This window comes from Xiphophorus couchianus, chromosome 20, assembly GCF_001444195.1.
Source record: "Xiphophorus couchianus chromosome 20, X_couchianus-1.0, whole genome shotgun sequence".
In the NCBI taxonomy this organism is placed as follows: Eukaryota; Metazoa; Chordata; class Actinopteri; order Cyprinodontiformes; family Poeciliidae; genus Xiphophorus; species Xiphophorus couchianus.
The window spans coordinates 29,607,818-29,628,817 of NC_040247.1; positions in this window are offsets into that span (position 1 = coordinate 29,607,818).

The following is a 21,000-nucleotide window of genomic DNA, read 5'->3' on the forward strand; positions in this document are numbered from 1 at the left end:
AATCTGACAGATAGCATGGATTAGTACATTATTTCATTTCAAATGCAACTGTCTGAATAGCAGTTGTGGTTATGTGAATAATTTCAGATGCCACTTCTTAAGAAACAAAAGAAAATAGACCTTAAACTTAAAGACTGGACACTTCTCAGTGTCCCAGACAGTCCATTTATGTAAATGTCTGCCTCCCATTCCAACCAATGCCAATCTTATCAACTTAGATGAGAGGCATTTCTGTGTCTTCCACCAACTCTGACAGCATGTTCTCTACAGCTGAAGTCCGTTTTTTCAAACTGTTGCCTTGGTGACTGGTTGTAGTCTACGGAGCCCCCTAGGGGACATGGAGGACTTTTTTTCTCTTTTGCGTTCCCTTGCATTAGGTTTTGCGTTCTCTCACAATAAGGTACTGATCACTTACTGTAATACTGTAAGTTTTTCTTACGGTTGCTATCATACTTTCTGCTATTATATAAGGCTTTCCTAAGGTTTTTCCATGTATGTTAATATCTCGTTGTGAAATGTCTGAAGTTTTCTATCTTTTTCTTTAGGACTCCATAGTATCCTTCCAGAGTTTGGTGGAAAACTAAAACAATGTTTTTTTGAATAAATAGCAAAAATATTTATAATTATGAGAAAAGTGTTTAATTTTGTTTTTATGTTACGTTGGTAAACAATTCTGATACTTATTTACATGTCGTTTTTTTTTTTTCTCCCTTAAATTAAACACAGTCATTTAAAAAGTGAATTTTTTAAAATCTTTTACTAATATATTTAAATTGGTTTGATGTTCTGAAAACATGTGACGAACATGCAAAAAGAGAAAGAAATCAGGAAAGGAAAACACCACACGCAACTTTCACACAACTTTAGATGGTATCTTGTAATTTTTGTTTTGTTTATTATTTTTGCAGCTTGAATTTATTTTTGTATCCTAGGCCGATGCTGCTGTATCTAACTTTTGTAAAAATATGTTTTTTTTTTTTTTTACATGTTTGTTAAAACTGTCACCATGTGGTGACAGTTTGTTATTGGACAGATGATCTATGAAAAGATCAATCTCCTCCACCTCCTTCCTGAGCTGCTATTGCCATATGAAGAAATTCACAACCAATCAGAGCCAGGGGGAGGGTCTAGGTGCTGTCAATGAGCCTCATGTACTCACTGCTCTGTGTTCTAATGGCAGAGAAACAAGTTATCATTTCAGGAAAACTGCTTATTGCAGCTCTGATTGGTTGTTTCTAGTTAGCACTGGAAGAGAAGTTTGTTTTTTTTTCCCACAGATTAGCTATCTCACACCATACTGTCACGACATATTGGCTGTTTCAGCAAATATGTAAAAATACATATATTTTTTTAAAATAAAAGTTCCATACAGCAGCTTTATGTTCAGAGGTATGGTGTGAAATAAGGTGTGGTTAAAGTTAGGGTTAGGGATAGTTTATAGGTTTAGGGTTAAGGAAATATCTGGGCCTGCGACAGGCTGGCGACCTGTCCAGGGTGTACCCCGCCTCCCGCCTGGAACGTAGCTGGAGATGGGCACCAGCAACCCTCCCGACCCCATTAGGGACAAGGGTGAACGGACAATGGATGGGATGGATGGATGGAAATATCTGGGCATAAAGGCACTTACTAAAACGAATGGAAGTCAACAGAAAGTTGTGTGTTGGGTAGAAGTACAGGGATGTGTGATCTGGTTCTGACCGGTTCTGACCAGTACTCCTGTAGGCGGGGGCGGGGGGGATTAGTGTTATTGTATAGTTGAATTAAGGTGATGTTGTAAAGTAAACCTAAGTTTAGGACAGAGTTAAATGTGCTTTGCTGCATTATTGTGGTTGGATACAAATGGAGGAACTGAAATGAATGGAAATCTTTCCATTTTTCTATTATGGGTAGAAATACAAACTTTTATGTGTGTTTGTGTGTGTACCCTGACCAACGTACTCCATACACTTTTTTTTTTCTTTGACTTTACACTTCACTGAGCAAACACTGTCTGGACTTCCTACTGAGTCTGTGCGTACATCTAATGTGTGTGCATGTCGGGGTGTGTGTGTGCGTGAGTGAGAGAGAGACAGACAGAAAACAGAGTGTGTGTATTAAAGAGAAAAAAAGCCAAAAAGAAAGACAGCCTACCCCGGGGAAGTAGGATGGTGTGATAACACTCAGAAATGATAGTGTAGCCCTCGAGAGCACTTGACACGCAATATCTCGCCCCTCAGATCTACACACACACGCCAACACACAAAGCTGTCACAGTGAAGGGTAAACAAGCAGCGCCAAGGGCTTTTAGAGCAGGCTGAGAGAGGAGCCTCTTCCTCATCTGTATGTGGGTGTGAAGATGTCGGTGCATGGGTGGGAGAGTGTACGTCCATCTCATAAGTAAAGTGGACCAAATTGAGTATATCGCCACTCAAACAATAGACAGACTGAGACCACAGAGAGGGGGGCTACAAAGCCCACCTGGACGTTGCAGCTTCTGAAGTTTTTCTCAAGTCCTGGCTGACTTACCCAACTCCCCTCCTGGTTTTCACCAGCAGAAACTCGGACCAAAGACGAATACCTCTGCCGTAGAGAAACCTCGGGTGGGTGACGCGGTGCCGGATTAAAAAAAAAAAAGATGTTGTGACATGTTGTTATTTTGAAGGACGGCCTTTCTGAAATGAAACAAAATTAGAGGGGCGTCTTTAAAGGTGCTGTGTTATACAAAACATTGTTTTACATCATTTTTACATATATGTTGTGACATATATGTGTTGACGGCGCTAAGGCCCTCGTGGCTCTGACTGGTTGTTTTCGGATTTAGAGCGGTGGGATCCCACGTGAGATCTTCATGGATCCCATGTGGGATCAGGTCAGTTATGCTATACATGGATTCCTGTGGTATTAATCCTGGGATGTGAATTGATATTCATTGATATATTTATAGTATTGATGTATACTGTATTGATGCATGTTATTATATTTTTTCAATATTGTTATTATTGTAGCCTTGCAACAAAATGTTGCTCAATATACATATTTTACATACAGTTGAATGACAACAAAGTCTATGTTCATGTAAAACTGTAAATAGAACTCTGGAAGAATCAAACTCAGTTTCTCAATAAAAAAGACAAGACAGTCTTCATGAACGATTACTATAAAAGTGGACTGAATATTCTTGATTTTTACCAAAAATAAATTATGTAAAAAAATGAATTGTATAAATAAATAAATTATTTACAAACCCCGACACCCCTCTGATTTTAATTAACAGATGCCCCAATGTTATTTCATGCGTTTTATTTCAAAGTTTAATAAAACTTTTAATTAAAAAAAGTTTCGCTCTAACTAAACTTTTCAAACAATTTATTTCTAAACGATTCTTCTTGCCGTCCGTATTACAGGCTGCTGATAAGCAGGGCAATTATCATTATCATCATGATACAATATGCTAATCAAGAATAGTATTAGGGCAATTTAAATATAAATACAATCACCTGATATGGTGCTTTTAGGGTATAAACCGGAGTGCCCGGAGGAAATTTGCAGATGTTTATGTTTTTATGTTTGTGTGATTTTTCTGTCGTGAGAAGAACAGAAAGAAACAGGAGAAAAGAGATAATTATTTCACAACTTAGAATCGGACACACTGGATTGAATAGATCACTATTTTTGGTAGGGAAACATCAGACAGGGAAATGTGACTGCGGGGAAAATGAGACAGTGGAGCATGTGATTTTGAGTTGTAGGAATTATCTGATTCAGAGAAACAAGTTAATTAGGAATCTTAGCAATATGAAAATGAAATTTGATACTGCAAAAGGACTCGGGAAGCAGAGGATATCAGGCTATATTTGATTTTTTGAAACACAGTAAGTTGTACAATAGGATATAGTTTTTTGTCATGCTATCCACACTCCTTACCACTTGGTGGCGGTAATACTCACCTAACGTTTTTTTACCAACCGCCAATAAATTTCCAGGAGAAGAAGAAACGGGTGTGAATTTGCAGCCACTTCATGTAAACATTGTTGTCAACTAATACATCACCTAGTTCCATAAAAAAAAATTACGTTCATGATCTGAGTCTTTATCATTATGTTTGGGCCAGGAAATTTTTTTATAAGACAAAATAAAAATATCTGGGTTCATTTAGTCCATCACAACCAGAACCTCGAGGCTCTGCGTTGCTGAGTGTCGCTGCAAATCAGCAGAGAAATAACCGCAGCTGCTGCGCTCCAGTCCTTAATACAGAGAATCTCCCCACCGGACCAGAACCGAACCGAATCACACATTAGCCTGTTATAGAGAGCAACTTGCCACTGGAAAGTATCTGCCCTTGCAGATCTCGGGTAACTGTTGTGCTGTTCGTGGCTGTACTTTAATGATCAGACCAAGTTTAATTTGTGGCAGCAACAGGTGTGTCTTGAACGGCTCCCAAAACAAAGGCGGTCGTTTTCATCGCCTACCGACAGATAAGGAAACAAAAAGAATTTGGCTAAAAACTCTAAAGTTGAACAGAGAATCCAAAATGCTTTATGTGATCATTTCATTGATCACATTTCATAAGGGTTTTCTTCCCTTACTGCAACTGTAAGGGAAGAAAACCCGCAGTGAAGTAGCTAACTATGCTAGTGCGGGTTATTTCCGGTCGTTTCTTCAAGTCGCCGCATTAGCTGTAGGTAGTGGTAAAACAATATTGCCACATGTAAGCTTTGATAGCTGGAGTTCCTACATATTTTATAGCCTAAAACCTCTGTGGAAAGCCGGTTAGCGAGTTGCTAACATGTAAACAAATGGCGGTTCCGGTTAGCGACGGAAGTCGTGCCCATAAATCACGCAAAGCCTCATGGGGGCTCGGAATAAGGTGGATACTGTGGTGAGTTCAGGACACCACAGTTAAAAGAATCTTGCTGCTGATGCTGTTGGATCAAGCAGAAATACAAACTAGATAATTCATTGTTTACATGACAAATATACGGTGGCCCTGAGGTGCAAACCACTTCAGCAAATTAAAAGCACAATTACAAATTACAAAAGCACTACAACATCAACGAAAGCTGTTCAAAAGTAAAAACGAGCTATAGTCCAATCAGCGATTTCTTAGGTCTCCCACTGGGACATACCTCTTCCGTTTTGTTAATGTTGTAGTGCTTTTGTAATTTGCAATTGTGCTTTCAATTTGCTGAAGGGGTTTGCACCTCAGGGCCACCGTACAAATAACAGTAACTCCATTAACTGTAAACCCTGCTGTTTAACACAATAAGACAATGAAAATCTCTCCAGATTATTCTCAACTAATAGCATAATATTTAAAACCAAGTGTGTGATTTGTGAAACTTCAATGAAAGTTGATTTCACCATTTTTATGCTTTGGGATAACATTAGAATTGCTCTTTATTGAAGTTTCACAAATCAGATAAAGGTTTCACAAATCCCACACTTGGTTTTTAAATATTATGCTATTAGTTGAGAATAATACAGTCCAGGTTTGAAGAATCTAGGCGATGTAGTCTTTTAGCTAGAGTAAATTAAAGATGCTGAGGGTAGTGAAAAATTAGGTGGAAATGCCCTTTAGCCATTTCATGAATTGGAAACTGCATTTGGAAACCAACTTCAGCTTCATCCAAGCAGCAGGACCTAACATGCAGTTCTCTTAGTGTCTGATGTGGAGGTTCCTCCATCTTTTCCCCAGTGTTAGTATTTATTTAAATTGATTTAAATTTAAATAAATATAATAAATAAATAAACATATATAATATAAATAAAAAAATATATATATAAAAAAATATATATATATATATACTGTATATATATATATATATATAATATGTAATAAATATATTTAAATGCATTTAAATGTAAATATATTACATAATATATTTATAATTTCACCGTAACATATAACAAATCTATGGGTGACATAAAATTTAACAATCCCAAAAACATAATTTAATCAATCCCTCTCATAAATGATTGTGGCGTCGGCTGTAGGCGTTAGCTACTGTCTTTGAGATTTCAGTTTGATATATGAAGGACATTATAAATTTAACTATTAAAAAAGTAAAGAAACCAAAATATCACACCAGCATTCTATTCTTTGTAAATTATTTTTGCAGTCTGGTTTACAGGTTTTACATCATAGATATAAACATCAGCAAAATTTTAAATTTTGGCTAATTAAACTAAACCACATAAAAATAGCGGCTAAATAGCCTAATGTTAATATGATTATAATTTGACTGGTAAACATAGTACATGACTGATTTATTTAAAGTACATATATATACATATATACGCACACACACACACACACACACATATTTCTCATGTGTGGCCCCCCTGAGATACGCTGGCCCCTCTTTGGCCCCCCCAAATTTAAAAGTCTAGCTCCACCACTGCCACCACCCCTGCTCCAGCATCTCCTTCACCTCTCGCCGCTGCTGTGGACTCCTCCACTGCCAAACCGCCTTCAGCCTCCACTCTTCCCATGGTCATGGGATTTCAGACGACCAGATTGGCACCTGGCTGACAGGCGGCTGGTGGCTTGGCCCGCCCTTGTAAGTAGGTTTCCCAGTGACTCCTCATTGCCTCCCAGTGACTCCTCATTGCCTCCCAGTGACTCCTTGTTGCCTCCTCCTCCCTGTGGTTAACTGTGCTCCCTCAGAGTCTCCTCCTCCCTGTGGTCCCTCGTCGCCTTCCAGTGCTCCCCGTGGCGCTTCGTCACCTCCCAGTGACTCTCTCCCTGGTGTGGTGCCCGAGCCTTCCTGCGCTCCACCCACCTGTGTTCCTTGTTCCTTGTCGGGTCCTTGTCTTGTCTAGTCGTGTCAATTCTGCTGTCAGATGTCTCTTGTATTCCAGTTGCTATCAGTTTTGAGTCTTAGCCTTCCATTCATTCTGTGCTGCCTGGACTTTTTGGATTTGTATTCATATCATCATTAAAAACATCATTCTTTCACTCCAACCTGGGTCCTCAGCGTCATCCTCACCACTTCTTCACCATACTTCATGACATAAACTTTCCAAAGTTTACTTTGAAACTTTCAAACGATTATTTCTAAGTGATTCTTCTTGCTGTCCCAATTGCAGGTTGCTGATAAGTAGGGCAATTATCATTTGTCATCATGATATAAAATGCTAATTAAGAATATTATTAGGGAAATTTAGGTATAAATACCATCACCTGATATGGCGCTTTTAGGGTATAAACCGGAGTGCCCGGAGGAAACCTGCAGATGTTTATGTTTTTATGTTTGTGTGATTTTTCTGTCATTCTTTGTCTGGTTGATTTGCTGTGTGCAGTTGATTGGTGAATCGGTTTGATTCACCGACGAACTGAATGTTATATCCGTCCTTCCATCCATTTTCTTCTACTTATCCAGGATCAGGTCGCAGGGGTAGCAGCTTAAGGTGGGAGACCCAGACTTCCCTCTCCCCAGCCACTTGTTCCAGCTCTTCCGGGGGAATCCCAAGGTGTTATCAGGCCAGCCGAGAAACATAGTCCCTCCAGTGTGTCCTGGGTCTTCCCCAGGGCCTCCTCCCGGTGGGACGTGCCCGGGACACTTCACCAGGGAGGCATCCAGGAGGCATCCTGACCAGATGCCACCTCATCTGGCTCCTCTCGACGTGAAGGAGCAGCAGCTCTACTCTGAGTCCCTCCCGGATGACTGAGCTTCTCACCCTATCTCTAAGGGAGAGCCCAGACACCCTACGGAGAAAACCCATTTCGGCCGCTTGTATCCGTGATCTCGTTCTTTCGGTCATGACCCAAAGCTCATGACCATAGATGAGGGTGGGAACGTAGATCGACCGGTAAATTAAGATGCTTCGCTTTTTGACTCAGCTCTCTCTTCACCACAACGGAGCGGTACAGCGCCCGCTTCACTGCAGACGCTGCGCCAATCCGCCTGTTGATCTCCCGCTCCCTTCTTCCCTCATTCGTGAACAAGATCCCGAGATACTTGAACTCCTCCACTTGGGGCAGGACAACCCCCTGACCCGGAGAAGGCACTCTCCAGTACCCCCTCCAAGTACTCCACAAAGGGTGGGTAATCTGAACTGTTGTTCGGCCTGTAAGCACAAACAACAGTCACGATCCGTCCCCCCACCCGTAGGCGGAGGGAGGCTACCCTCTTTTTCACTGGGGTAAACCCAACTTACAGGCGCCGAGATGGGGGGCAACAAGTATGCCCACTCCTGCCCGGCGCCTTTCACCATGGGCAACTCCAGAGTGGAAGTATGTCCAGCCCCTCTCAAGGAGACTGGTTCCAGAACCAGAGCCATGCGTCGAGGTGAGATCGACTATTTCTAGCCGGAACCTCTCAACCTCAAACACTAGCTCTGGCTCCTTCCCCACCAGTGAGGTGACATTCCATGTCCCAAGAGCCAGCTTCTGCAGCTGAGGTTTGGACCGCCTGAATACATGATGTGAAATAATTTTGAAGGTGTGTTAGTTATGTATCAGTGTGTGCATGTGTTTTTACCTGCGAGTTAGGGGTCAAGAGGCGAAGGCTCTTGTCTTCTGCCAAAAAATGTATTGTACACGGTTTAGGTACGACAAAAAATATGTTGTAAAGTGACACATTTCCCCAAAACCCCTTTTGCTCGGAAAGCTGTGCTTCACTTTCATGTGTGCTGGACCTCTCCTGATCCACAGTGATTATTGTCTCATCCACACGGTGGATGGCTGAGGACGCGTCGACGTCTGTTGAAACTACAAATCCGGGATCTTCTCTCAGACTGTGGGGTTGTGTCTCTGACAGCGACAGATCTTGGTGAACCTTGCTGTCAGTAACTGGCCCGCCCTGGCTGGTGGAGGTTTCTGCCTCCTCCTCTGGTGGAACAGGCGGGGGGGAAACGGCATGATCACTCTTGCATTCCTCGGTCATTGTCGGACAGATCAACACTTCCGGCAGGTTGTCGCTGGATCCTTCCGGTTTGTCCTCGGTGCTTTCGAAATCCTGTAGTTCCTTTCTAAGCTTCTCATTTTCCAGGCATAAAGAGGCATTTTCTTCTTCTTTAGCCTGAATGAGTGAATTAATTTCACTGTTCCTGTTCTTGAACCTCCTAATTTTCCAAAGCTGATGTTTGAGCTCGTCATGTTCCTCCTGAAGTTTGCTGTTCTTCTGTTTAATCTCGATCCAATGATTACTGATATCCGTCAGTTTGTCAGACCAGTACTGTTCAGTCTTGCACTCTTCTTGGAAATGGGTGATTTTGGACTGGAGTTTTTTGGTATAGCCACTCATGAATTTAGTTTCTTTTTCCCAAAGTTTGTCCTCTAACCCTTCGAGCTGTCTCTCCATAATCATGTTGGTCATTTCTAAGCTGCTGTTATACTCCTCGGCTTCGTTGCAGTCTTTTTCCAGTTGGCTTTGTATTGATAACTGTCTCCTGATCTCCTGAATCTGGATGTCCAAACACATGTTTTCTTGTCTCAAGATTGCTTTCTTGTCTTGCGCTGCCCGGTACTCTTCTTTCAGTTCTTTGGGATTCTTTAGTTTCAAAGTTAACTCTCTAACTACTGTTTCAAAAGCGTGGTTGCTTTGGATTAAACTGTCAAGTTCTCCCTGTTTCCTTCTGCATTTGTCCCTCAGGGTAGCTTGAGCTTCCAGTTTTTCTTTCAATACTTGAAACTCGCGTTTTAAATGTTCGTTGATCTTACCATAAATGAATTTCTGGCTCTTGAGATATTTGTAATCTTCTGCGCTACATTTCAGGACTGCTATTTGCTTCTCCATTTGTCTCAACTGGTGGATCAAATCCTGCTGCTCCTCGAACCGATTATTTGCTTCTTCAATAAGAGAAAAGACTCTGCTGAAAGCAGCCTCTTTGGCTTCTTCCTGCTGGGAGGAAGATCCTGGATTATTTTCAAGTTGGAGCATTTTCCAATCGTTTTCGGCTAGTCTTGTTTCGCAAAAGCTTGAGCGTTCAAAAGTCCACAGACAAACTCTGCAAAAGTTTGCAACACAGATGCGATCTCTGTCAGAAACAAATCTTAAAAGACTCTCACACAAATTCTGCCCCTTGTCACCAAAGGATTCAGTGACATCATGAGTGACATAATGTTCTATGTCATAATATTCCATGAGCTGTCAGAGCAGCACGTTGCTCCGGCAACGAGCTGCTCTGACACTCCAGCTCTGAGTGTTCCAACGTGAACTTCACTCAGCGAGTGCTGCTCTGTGTGAAGTAAAAACTGGGGCGTGGGGTCAAACTTTGGGTTAAGGACTAATAATAATAATAATAACACCGCATTGGAATAAATGTATGTAATTTCTTTTCAATTTTGATCAATTGTGCCCAAGTTTGATGTTTTCCACTTAAAAAAACAAAAATCTAAAAGTAGAAATAAAATGGTAGTTCTTGACCTTTTCAAGAACTACCATTTTATTTTTGTACAATATTATAACATATTGTATAAGATGCTATTGCCTTGTACAATAGCTCATTATTATTATTATTATTATTAATCTAGCTTTTTACATATGTTTTTTACATGTATATTTTACTTATTTTAAAAGTCGCAGATCTGGTATCATGGAGTTCATAATGAAGTCTTCCACCTAGTAGTGGAGTAAAGTCTAATTTTTGTATTGATGATTCAAGCTTTGCCTTTTCTAAGGATTCTGTTTCTTTGCGTGATCATCCTCATAAAAAGATTGTCTTCACACCACTACCAGGAGTAATCATAAGTCACAAAAGTCCTGATTTCGTAGAGCTACTCAGTGATTTTTCTGTTACACAATTTCAGTAAACCTTGAGAATCTCTTTATGCAGCAATGAATGAATTATCAAAATATCAGCTAGGAAGAACGGCAAGAGTTGTTTTCATAGGGGGAAAAAAGTCACCTAGAAATATAAGAGGTGCATTCATTTGAGAATCAAAAGGGAGAAAAAAATTTTTTATCAGGAAGTTAAAATATCCAGCGATGTAATTCTCTGCAGCAAGGCAGTGCCTGGAAATGACTCTAGCTGGAAGCAGCTCTTCCTCTGTTGTTAACTGCTGAAGTGGCTGGGAATTGTTCAAGCCATCAAAATAGGATGTGGGAAGCCAAAAGGAGTGGAGTGATATTTATTTCTCACCCCATTAGCGCTTATTTACGTAATGTGACAACAACCTGCTCCAATAGCAACCCGCACAGAGAGAGAAAAAATGTCGCCAAACAAGAAAAATAAAACAGAAATATGAGAAAGTCAGGAAAATCCAAATTATTCATTGCGCTGGGAGACTTAGATTTTTAATTTACTTACTCAGCTAAAAACTGTTTTTTGTTTTTTTTTTAGAAAATAAGAACATAATGAACCAAACCTGATATGGTACTGAGGAGCTTGCTGTCTAGATGGACCAGAGCAGCTTTGCCCTCCTGAAGCGATCCTATTTGTTTCATTAACTTTATTAAATCAAGGTTGCTTCTGGCGTCAGAGTGGACAGGTTGCATTCATAAAACATTAACCTCTGTTTGTATAACCTTCCACCTTTTTGATTATTTGCATGGGTGCCTGAAAATGTCGTGTCTGTGGAGTAGCGGTGTGTGCTAGGTTGTTTTTTTTTGTTACAATGGTAAGAAGAAACACCTGGCAGTAGAAAAATCAAACTCAAAACTCAGAAATAGGAGGACCTGAACACCATGCTCAGAGCCTTCATACGCTGGAACACAAGCAGAACTTGACCCAGTTCCCTTAAAGTAACTGGATTATTTGACTTAAACCAGAATTAAAGGTGAATATCTGTTTCTGTTTATTATTTAATCAGTGGTTTAGAGGTGACGACTCCTATTATCCTCCCCAGAAACGTTGGAGTCATCGTTGCTTCCTGAACTACACGGCTCAATAAATCTGGTTCCCATCTTCAGTAGAACCAGCTTCCTCTTCTCCATCACTCCATCCAGCTTCTTCCCCCTAAGCTGCAGATCAATCGTTCACAACGTCCTCCGCTTCTGCGTGCCCAGCCTTAGTGGTTTACATTCTGACTTACCCTCATTATGTCATAAAATGGCGCCGACGTTTGACGCCGTTACTATAGGCAAAAACTGCGACACTTGGCAATGCCAAGGAATTAATAGTCTGTGAGAAATTATTTTGTATTAAATTATGTTTGTAAGCAGAATGAAAACACAATAGTTCATCCTTTTAAAGGATGTAGTTGCTTTTATTGAGTCAGTGGCATTTTAACGGTGGTCATCCAACTCAAACATCATTTTCATTCCAGCCATGAGGTTAGGCACAGCATGAACTGGTTCCTGTTATAAACATTGTCATACAGTGACACCTACTGACACAATTATACAATAGCACCCTGAATGAAACAAAATGAAAGCACTATGTTATTTACATTACATTTAATTCAACCAGCTGACATGTTACTTTTAAATTACAGGGTTTTTTTCTGGTTTGCACCTGAGCTCCTCTGTGAATACCTGCTTTATATTGTAAATGGTGAGCATAATGAACTTTAAAAAAAAATTGGACACAAAGTAACTGAGCAATCAAGCTTGCAGGAAATGCAAAGGTGCAGAACTCATAAATCAGCCTTCAGTGTAACCCATGTTAACTCTTTGTGAAAGCAGTCATTATCTATTCTGGTTACTATGGACTCCACTCTGACTGCATCTTATTAGGTTTTGGATTGAGCAGCAAAAAAGACAACTGACTAGTTTTACGCTTGAGGGATACGTGTAGCATCCGTCCGCTGATCATAACCTGGTCTACCTGAAGTCACAGTATACCCTCCCCTCAACCTCTACCCCAGTTAGAAGCCAGCTGGCCAGCAGACGGTTCATCAGGAGATAGACTCCTGAATATGAAGATGCCCTGAAATACTTATGAAACGACAGACTGGAATGTGCTGCTGAATTCACAAGATGAGGACAATGAGGGGGCTGGCCAGCCCCTCGACTGAGGGCTGTTATCCCAACAACAAACTGTGGGTGGCTCAGGGGATCGTCCTTAATAGGAAAAAGATGGCCTTCAGGAGTAAAAACAAGGTGGAATTAAATTAGAGCACAGGGAAGTGGAACATTGTATGAGGGAGGCTAAAGATGCCTGTGGGAGGAAGGTGGAGCAGAAGCTGAAAGGAAACATCACGGTGGTCTGGGATGGGATGACAACCATCACAGGTCACAGCATGGCCATTGACAAGGAATGAGGGAGGGAGTGTGGAGGAGGAAAATAAACTAAACGACTTCCTCAACCGGTTTAAGGAAGTCATGTAGATGAGGTGAAGTGCGACCACTTCACCCCCATCCAGGGCCTCCTCGCCTCACAGCAGATATATCCATCAAAGTGACCTCCAATGTGGGGGTCACTACAGTAACCATCAACACCTGCCAGACTCTCCCTACCTCTTCAAAGAGGCCTAGGCATTTCTTCACTTTCTCATGTTCTGACTGAGTATTTCTATTGGCTGTTCTCTGCTGCTAACCAGATACCACCATGTCTGGTTGCTTGGCCATTATGTGATCAACAGCCAGATGTTACTGCTGGCCAGAACCACAAAGAAGACAACAGGAAGTAGTAGGAGAATGATGGTTTGTTTTTGGAGTTTTTTAGGACATTGTGCAGCAGGCTCTCACAGCATCACAGTGCATTAAACGTTGTGTGTCATTCCAATGTGCTGAATCCATAGTGCTAATGTAAAATCATGATTTTTTTAATGACTTATCGTGTGAACAAACTTATTCTTGTGTGATTTTAATGTCATTTCTTATTTAATGTAAATAATAATAAACACTGCAAATGTTAAATTGTGCTTTTTTGAAGTCAGAAGAAATTAGACAAAGATTTGGGCCCTTCCAATAGAAACGCGGCTATTGTTGTCATCTGCATGTAGTATTCCAAAGTACTTAGAAGACAACCCAGTAAAACTTAGAAGTGAAATTCAATCAAAGGTTTATGTGTTCTGGTACAATGTTTAGTTTCTCAGATAAATATTAATTGTGTGCTTCCGTTTCAGACTGTAGAAATCTGACTGGTACTTTATATTCACTGGATGCTGTTTTTCCCTGGGATTTTGTACTAAATTCCTCTGATATACAGCCACACTCCATTCAAGGAATCTAACTCATCTTGGGAGGTCTGGATCTTTTGTTCCAGAAAAACATATGACCATGGCTCTAGTCCAAAACTTTAGGGCCTAATTAATAGGTCACTATTCTCCTAGTGTAAACAGAAGCTATTCCTCCACAGTGTGTTCACTCACACACTCTTTGTCATAAGCAAGGTTTTCTGATATGTGATGCTTATGCAGGTAATTCTGGGGTAAATCATGTATTCAGTTCTATGTAAGTCATGGAGAAAAATGCGATATTAGTTGTGTAGTTGTAGATTTTTTCCTGTCCTGCATAAATACAAAAAATCCTTCAATTTCCCTCAATTTGTTCATAAACTCAGATGAACTGTTATTTTTATTCTATAAAATCTTTTAGTACCGTCAAGCCAGTTTGACTTCATTGCCTCCACCATAATGAATTAGGCCCAAAACATGACCAACAGTTTTGACACATATTTTCCCCTCCAGTCAGTACAGATTGGGATTCATTTAAAATACATCTTTCTCCCTCTCTTACAGAAATGTGAATATCTGTCTCTCCTCTTTGCATAGATAATTTTCTAGTTAAGAAGGACTAATAGTAAAAAAGTGAAAGACATAATGAAATGTAAAGAAAATCCTGAGGAAAAATTCAAAGTTCCCAGCACATTTCGTCTCAAAAGCTTAATCTAAATGAAACAAAGCTGTTGCTATTCAACAGTCCAACGTTTTATGACCAAACACCACAATCACTTCAAACTACCACAGTGAATCGACACGTACATTCATGGCAGTATTTCTGGTTGGGGCATGCCGAAATCTCACTGACTCAGTACTGCCCTCTGCTGTACGGAGGTGCACATTTATATTTTGTTACTTGCAGGACAGAATCTGTGGAACCTGCACTGAGGCATCTGTGAAGGTGCAACCGAATTGTGGTGTGTTACGACCCGGCTCGTTGAGCCGTAACAAAAAACAGGGCGGCACGGAGTTCAGCAATAACTATATGCCAAACATGAAACAAAACAAGAAAACTAAGGCAAGTAGGCAGGCGGCCCCTGTGACCGATGGCATCGCCAAAAGCAGGGGAGTCCTGCAAAAGAAAATCAAAGAAAAGAAAGCAAAGTTGGGGTGGTGCATGATAAGTCGGGCAAGAGAAAAGCGGAGCTGGGCGGAGAAGTCAGCTCAGCCCCGAGAGAGCTTCAACTCAGCAACAATAACCCCTTCTGGAGCTGCTGGGCCCTAGCGGATCATGGATGCAGCTAGTTGTGCTTTGGGACAAAGAACAATGAATAAAAACATGGACCCCTCCATGTAAAGTGGAGGGGGATGTCTCACATTGTGTCTGTGAGAAACAGAGGAATCTAAAAAAAAAGAAGAAGCAAAGATAAACTTTATTTTCCCCAATGGATCATTTATTTGCAGTTAAAGGTAGAAACAAAATGAAAGAATTACAATAATAACCAAAACAATAATAGACCGCTACAGTCTCTATAGAGGCTTATCATCTCAAATTATTACTGATGTTGACCCAAACAGGGACAATTGGACATCTGTGCCTTTTTGTGTTACATTTTATCTCCATGTATTTGCAAGCGGATGGCAGTAACCTGTAGCGATGGTGGTTTTGGTTAGCAAGGATAGCGTTAGCTCCACCAGACTTATCTTTATGATTTTATTGCACATCTTTACACTTTGGTTTACTCTGGGCTCATTTTTCGCCCTCAACTAAACAAAAACACTCAGTCTGACTCAGTGAAGCCGGAATAAAACATTGTGATGAAATGGGAGTCAACATTAAAACCTATTCACTTCTGATAACACACACAATGTGATTGTTTAGTCCAGGTGTGTGAAGACACTGAATCCATTCAGAATTTTTCACGCATTGTCGAGTTGATCTTTTGCTATGTGGCTTTTTTATTCTTCTTAATAGGCTACCTGGTATATTTTTGAAATAAAACTAGCATATTTTGTAATGCTCTTTGTCCCATTTGAAATAAATAAGCAGTTTGGAAAAGAGCTAAACTTCAACCACACAAGAAGTAAACAGTAGTTTTGTCCTTCACTCCAGCCTCTGTTCATCATTTCACTTCTTCCTCCTTTACCAAAAAAACAATTAGAAGTCTCTCCCCTCTTTTTCCTCCCACTTACGAATTATTTCTAAAAAAATTTGAAACACTTACATCCATTAGAAAATAAATAAATTAACAGAATTCGCTTGAAGCACAACACTCGGGTATTTGGACAACTTCAACCATGTTGCAATGTTCGGATGGATTATTGTGGAGCAAAAGAAAAACTGACCTCAATGACATCTGGGGCAGATGGCCTGAAGAGGGCAGTGTTTACCTTCCTACCGGGCAACACCTCACAATAACACACATCCTTAATTACTTTCAGTGATGTATACCAAATCCAGACTGCTTCTCTGTGCATATTAATCTGCAGCATTAATGGCTTTCCCAATAATTAGTGAAAAAGAAAAAAAATGGGGCTTTACAAAGATTAGTTCAGGTCTTATAGATATAAAATTTAATAGCACTTCACTAATAACCAGAGGATGTGGGTGCGAGGACTTCTGTTGGACAAAGACTTATCACTTGCCCATGATGTGTGCATATTTGTTGTAAATAGTCCTCTTTTTTTTTTACTGATTGGAATTATTGATAGTATAGATATGCAAGATCATTTGCACATGGTAATGTTTCCTTCCTTACCTTTTCACTCTATGGCATACTCTCAAGCTGCTGTTTTTTTGTTGTTTGTTTGTTTTTATTTACTTTCATCCCAAATGCTAAATTTATTCTTCTGAAAGTGAAGTTGAGTCGCTTTGACCAAACACTGGTGGCGACCCAGTTTGGTTAGAGAATAGATTAGAAGCAGTCTCATCAGTCTTCACAGGTCGCCATTTGGAAATACACAACTGCAGAGGTCATGACCTGGTCAGACTTCATCGAACCAAACCCCTGGTTTAATGACTTCACTCAGACTACAGAACCAGTTTGCTCATGTAAATAACACTAATGTTTGTTTTAACTGCTGTGAGGTTAGCACAAGCTAAAGCTACATATGGTCAATATTCACTTTTTGACTAAATCATTTCTTAGTCAGTACAGACCGACGTTTATACAGTACTATTTATTAAATACCTTCTATTAAACGTTGTGGGTGTTAGAAAGATGAAACCTGAGGCCACATTATAGATGGCTTCATACATTCCTCTCTCTAAACACGTCTTACCTGTCCGAAGTGTGCACATTTTCATCTTTAAGATGAAAATTTTGTTCATGAGATATAGACGAACTGCTGAGCCTTGACCTGTTGTTGGCTCTTCTGGGTTGCGTAGCGTCTGCTTTGTTCTCCAGTGCAGAGGTCTGAGCATTTCTAGTTGCATACGGACTCGTTGAAACGTGACGATCCAGTTCCCCCCAGCTTCCTGCTGGAGGGCGAAAAAACTGCACACTTGCCGACTACCTCCGTTGTTACCTGCCAAGATGTCAAGATAACATGCTAAATCGTAGACCTTATCTATTTTGTTAATATTGCAGAGTGACTGAATTGTCATGGAGGACTTGAAGGAATCAGAGAAATTTGTGCTGCTGATTGGGAAGTAATACACACTAACACACTTTAACCACATACTGATCTTTCCACTGTCTAACAACGCAAGGTGATTGACATCATTAAACGAATCATTATATAAAAAGCAAACACAGAGTTTATTTATTCTCCCTTTTCCCCATGTTGGTCCTCGATTTTAAACTTCAGGAGAAAAACCCAGGTTAAGGTCAGGGGATGAAATCTGAGACCGACAGGACTGCAGCATTGGAAGCAGGCGAACGGGCAGCAGCAATAGAAGAGGTGTTTGAATTTGAAAGTACCTTTGATTGTAGGAGATTTGTGTTGTGAGACCTCCACTTGTTGCTAAGTGGTTCACGGTGAATTACTTTATAAGCTGCCAGAGCAGGGAGACACAGAGGCAGGCAGAGGAGGACGAAAAAGAAAACGACAGTGTAAGTCTCGCTCATTTTCGGCAAAATCTGACAGATAGCATGGATTAGTACATTATTTCATTTCAAATGCAACTGTCTGAATAGCAGTTGTGGTTATGTGAATAATTTCAGATGCCACTTCTTAAGAAACAAAAGAAAATAGACCTTAAACTTAAAGACTGGACACTTCTCAGTGTCCCAGACAGTCCATTTATGTAAATGTCTGCCTCCCATTCCAACCAATGCCAATCTTATCAACTTAGATGAGAGGCATTTCTGTGTCTTCCACCAACTCTGACAGCATGTTCTCTACAGCTGAAGTCCGTTTTTTCAAACTGTTGCCTTGGTGACTGGTTGTAGTCTACGGAGCCCCCTAGGGGACATGGAGGACTTTTTTTCTCTTTTGCGTTCCCTTGCATTAGGTTTTGCGTTCTCTCACAATAAGGTACTGATCACTTACTGTAATACTGTAAGTTTTTCTTACGGTTGCTATCATACTTTCTGCTATTATATAAGGCTTTCCTAAGGTTTTTCCATGTATGTTAATATCTCGTTGTGAAATGTCTGAAGTTTTCTATCTTTTTCTTTAGGACTCCATAGTATCCTTCCAGAGTTTGGTGGAAAACTAAAACAATGTTTTTTTGAATAAATAGCAAAAATATTTATAATTATGAGAAAAGTGTTTAATTTTGTTTTTATGTTACGTTGGTAAACAATTCTGATACTTATTTACATGTCGTTTTTTTTTTTCTCCCTTAAATTAAACACAGTCATTTAAAAAGTGAATTTTTTAAAATCTTTTACTAATATATTTAAATTGGTTTGATGTTCTGAAAACATGTGACGAACATGCAAAAAGAGAAAGAAATCAGGAAAGGAAAACACCACACGCAACTTTCACACAACTTTAGATGGTATCTTGTAATTTTTGTTTTGTTTATTATTTTTGCAGCTTGAATTTATTTTTGTATCCTAGGCCGATGCTGCTGTATCTAACTTTTGTAAAAATATGTTTTTTTTTTTTTTACATGTTTGTTAAAACTGTCACCATGTGGTGACAGTTTGTTATTGGACAGATGATCTATGAAAAGATCAATCTCCTCCACCTCCTTCCTGAGCTGCTATTGCCATATGAAGAAATTCACAACCAATCAGAGCCAGGGGGAGGGTCTAGGTGCTGTCAATGAGCCTCATGTACTCACTGCTCTGTGTTCTAATGGCAGAGAAACAAGTTATCATTTCAGGAAAACTGCTTATTGCAGCTCTGATTGGTTGTTTCTAGTTAGCACTGGAAGAGAAGTTTGTTTTTTTTTCCCACAGATTAGCTATCTCACACCATACTGTCACGACATATTGGCTGTTTCAGCAAATATGTAAAAATACATATATTTTTTTAAAATAAAAGTTCCATACAGCAGCTTTATGTTCAGAGGTATGGTGTGAAATAAGGTGTGGTTAAAGTTAGGGTTAGGGATAGTTTATAGGTTTAGGGTTAAGGAAATATCTGGGCCTGCGACAGGCTGGCGACCTGTCCAGGGTGTACCCCGCCTCCCGCCTGGAACGTAGCTGGAGATGGGCACCAGCAACCCTCCCGACCCCATTAGGGACAAGGGTGAACGGACAATGGATGGGATGGATGGATGGAAATATCTGGGCATAAAGGCACTTACTAAAACGAATGGAAGTCAACAGAAAGTTGTGTGTTGGGTAGAAGTACAGGGATGTGTGATCTGGTTCTGACCGGTTCTGACCAGTACTCCTGTAGGCGGGGGCGGGGGGGATTAGTGTTATTGTATAGTTGAATTAAGGTGATGTTGTAAAGTAAACCTAAGTTTAGGACAGAGTTAAATGTGCTTTGCTGCATTATTGTGGTTGGATACAAATGGAGGAACTGAAATGAATGGAAATCTTTCCATTTTTCTATTATGGGTAGAAATACAAACTTTTATGTGTGTTTGTGTGTGTACCCTGACCAACGTACTCCATACACTTTTTTTTTTCTTTGACTTTACACTTCACTGAGCAAACACTGTCTGGACTTCCTACTGAGTCTGTGCGTACATCTAATGTGTGTGCATGTCGGGGTGTGTGTGTGCGTGAGTGAGAGAGAGACAGACAGAAAACAGAGTGTGTGTATTAAAGAGAAAAAAAGCCAAAAAGAAAGACAGCCTACCCCGGGGAAGTAGGATGGTGTGATAACACTCAGAAATGATAGTGTAGCCCTCGAGAGCACTTGACACGCAATATCTCGCCCCTCAGATCTACACACACACGCCAACACACAAAGCTGTCACAGTGAAGGGTAAACAAGCAGCGCCAAGGGCTTTTAGAGCAGGCTGAGAGAGGAGCCTCTTCCTCATCTGTATGTGGGTGTGAAGATGTCGGTGCATGGGTGGGAGAGTGTACGTCCATCTCATAAGTAAAGTGGACCAAATTGAGTATATCGCCACTCAAACAATAGACAGACTGAGACCACAGAGAGGGGGGCTACAAAGCCCACCTGGACGTTGCAGCTTCTGAAGTTTTTCTCAAGTCCTGGCTGACTTACCCAACTCCCCTCCTGGTTTTCACCAGCAGAAACTCGGACCAAAGACGAATACCTCTGCCGTAGAGAAACCTCGGGTGGGTGACGCGGTGCCGGATTAAAAAAAAAAAAGATGTTGTGACATGTTGTTATTTTGAAGGACGGCCTTTCTGAAATGAAACAAAATTAGAGGGGCGTCTTTAAAGGTGCTGTGTTATACAAAACATTGTTTTACATCATTTTTACATATATGTTGTGACATATATGTGTTGACGGCGCTAAGGCCCTCGTGGCTCTGACTGGTTGTTTTCGGATTTAGAGCGGTGGGATCCCACGTGAGATCTTCATGGATCCCATGTGGGATCAGGTCAGTTATGCTATACATGGATTCCTGTGGTATTAATCCTGGGATGTGAATTGATATTCATTGATATATTTATAGTATTGATGTATACTGTATTGATGCATGTTAT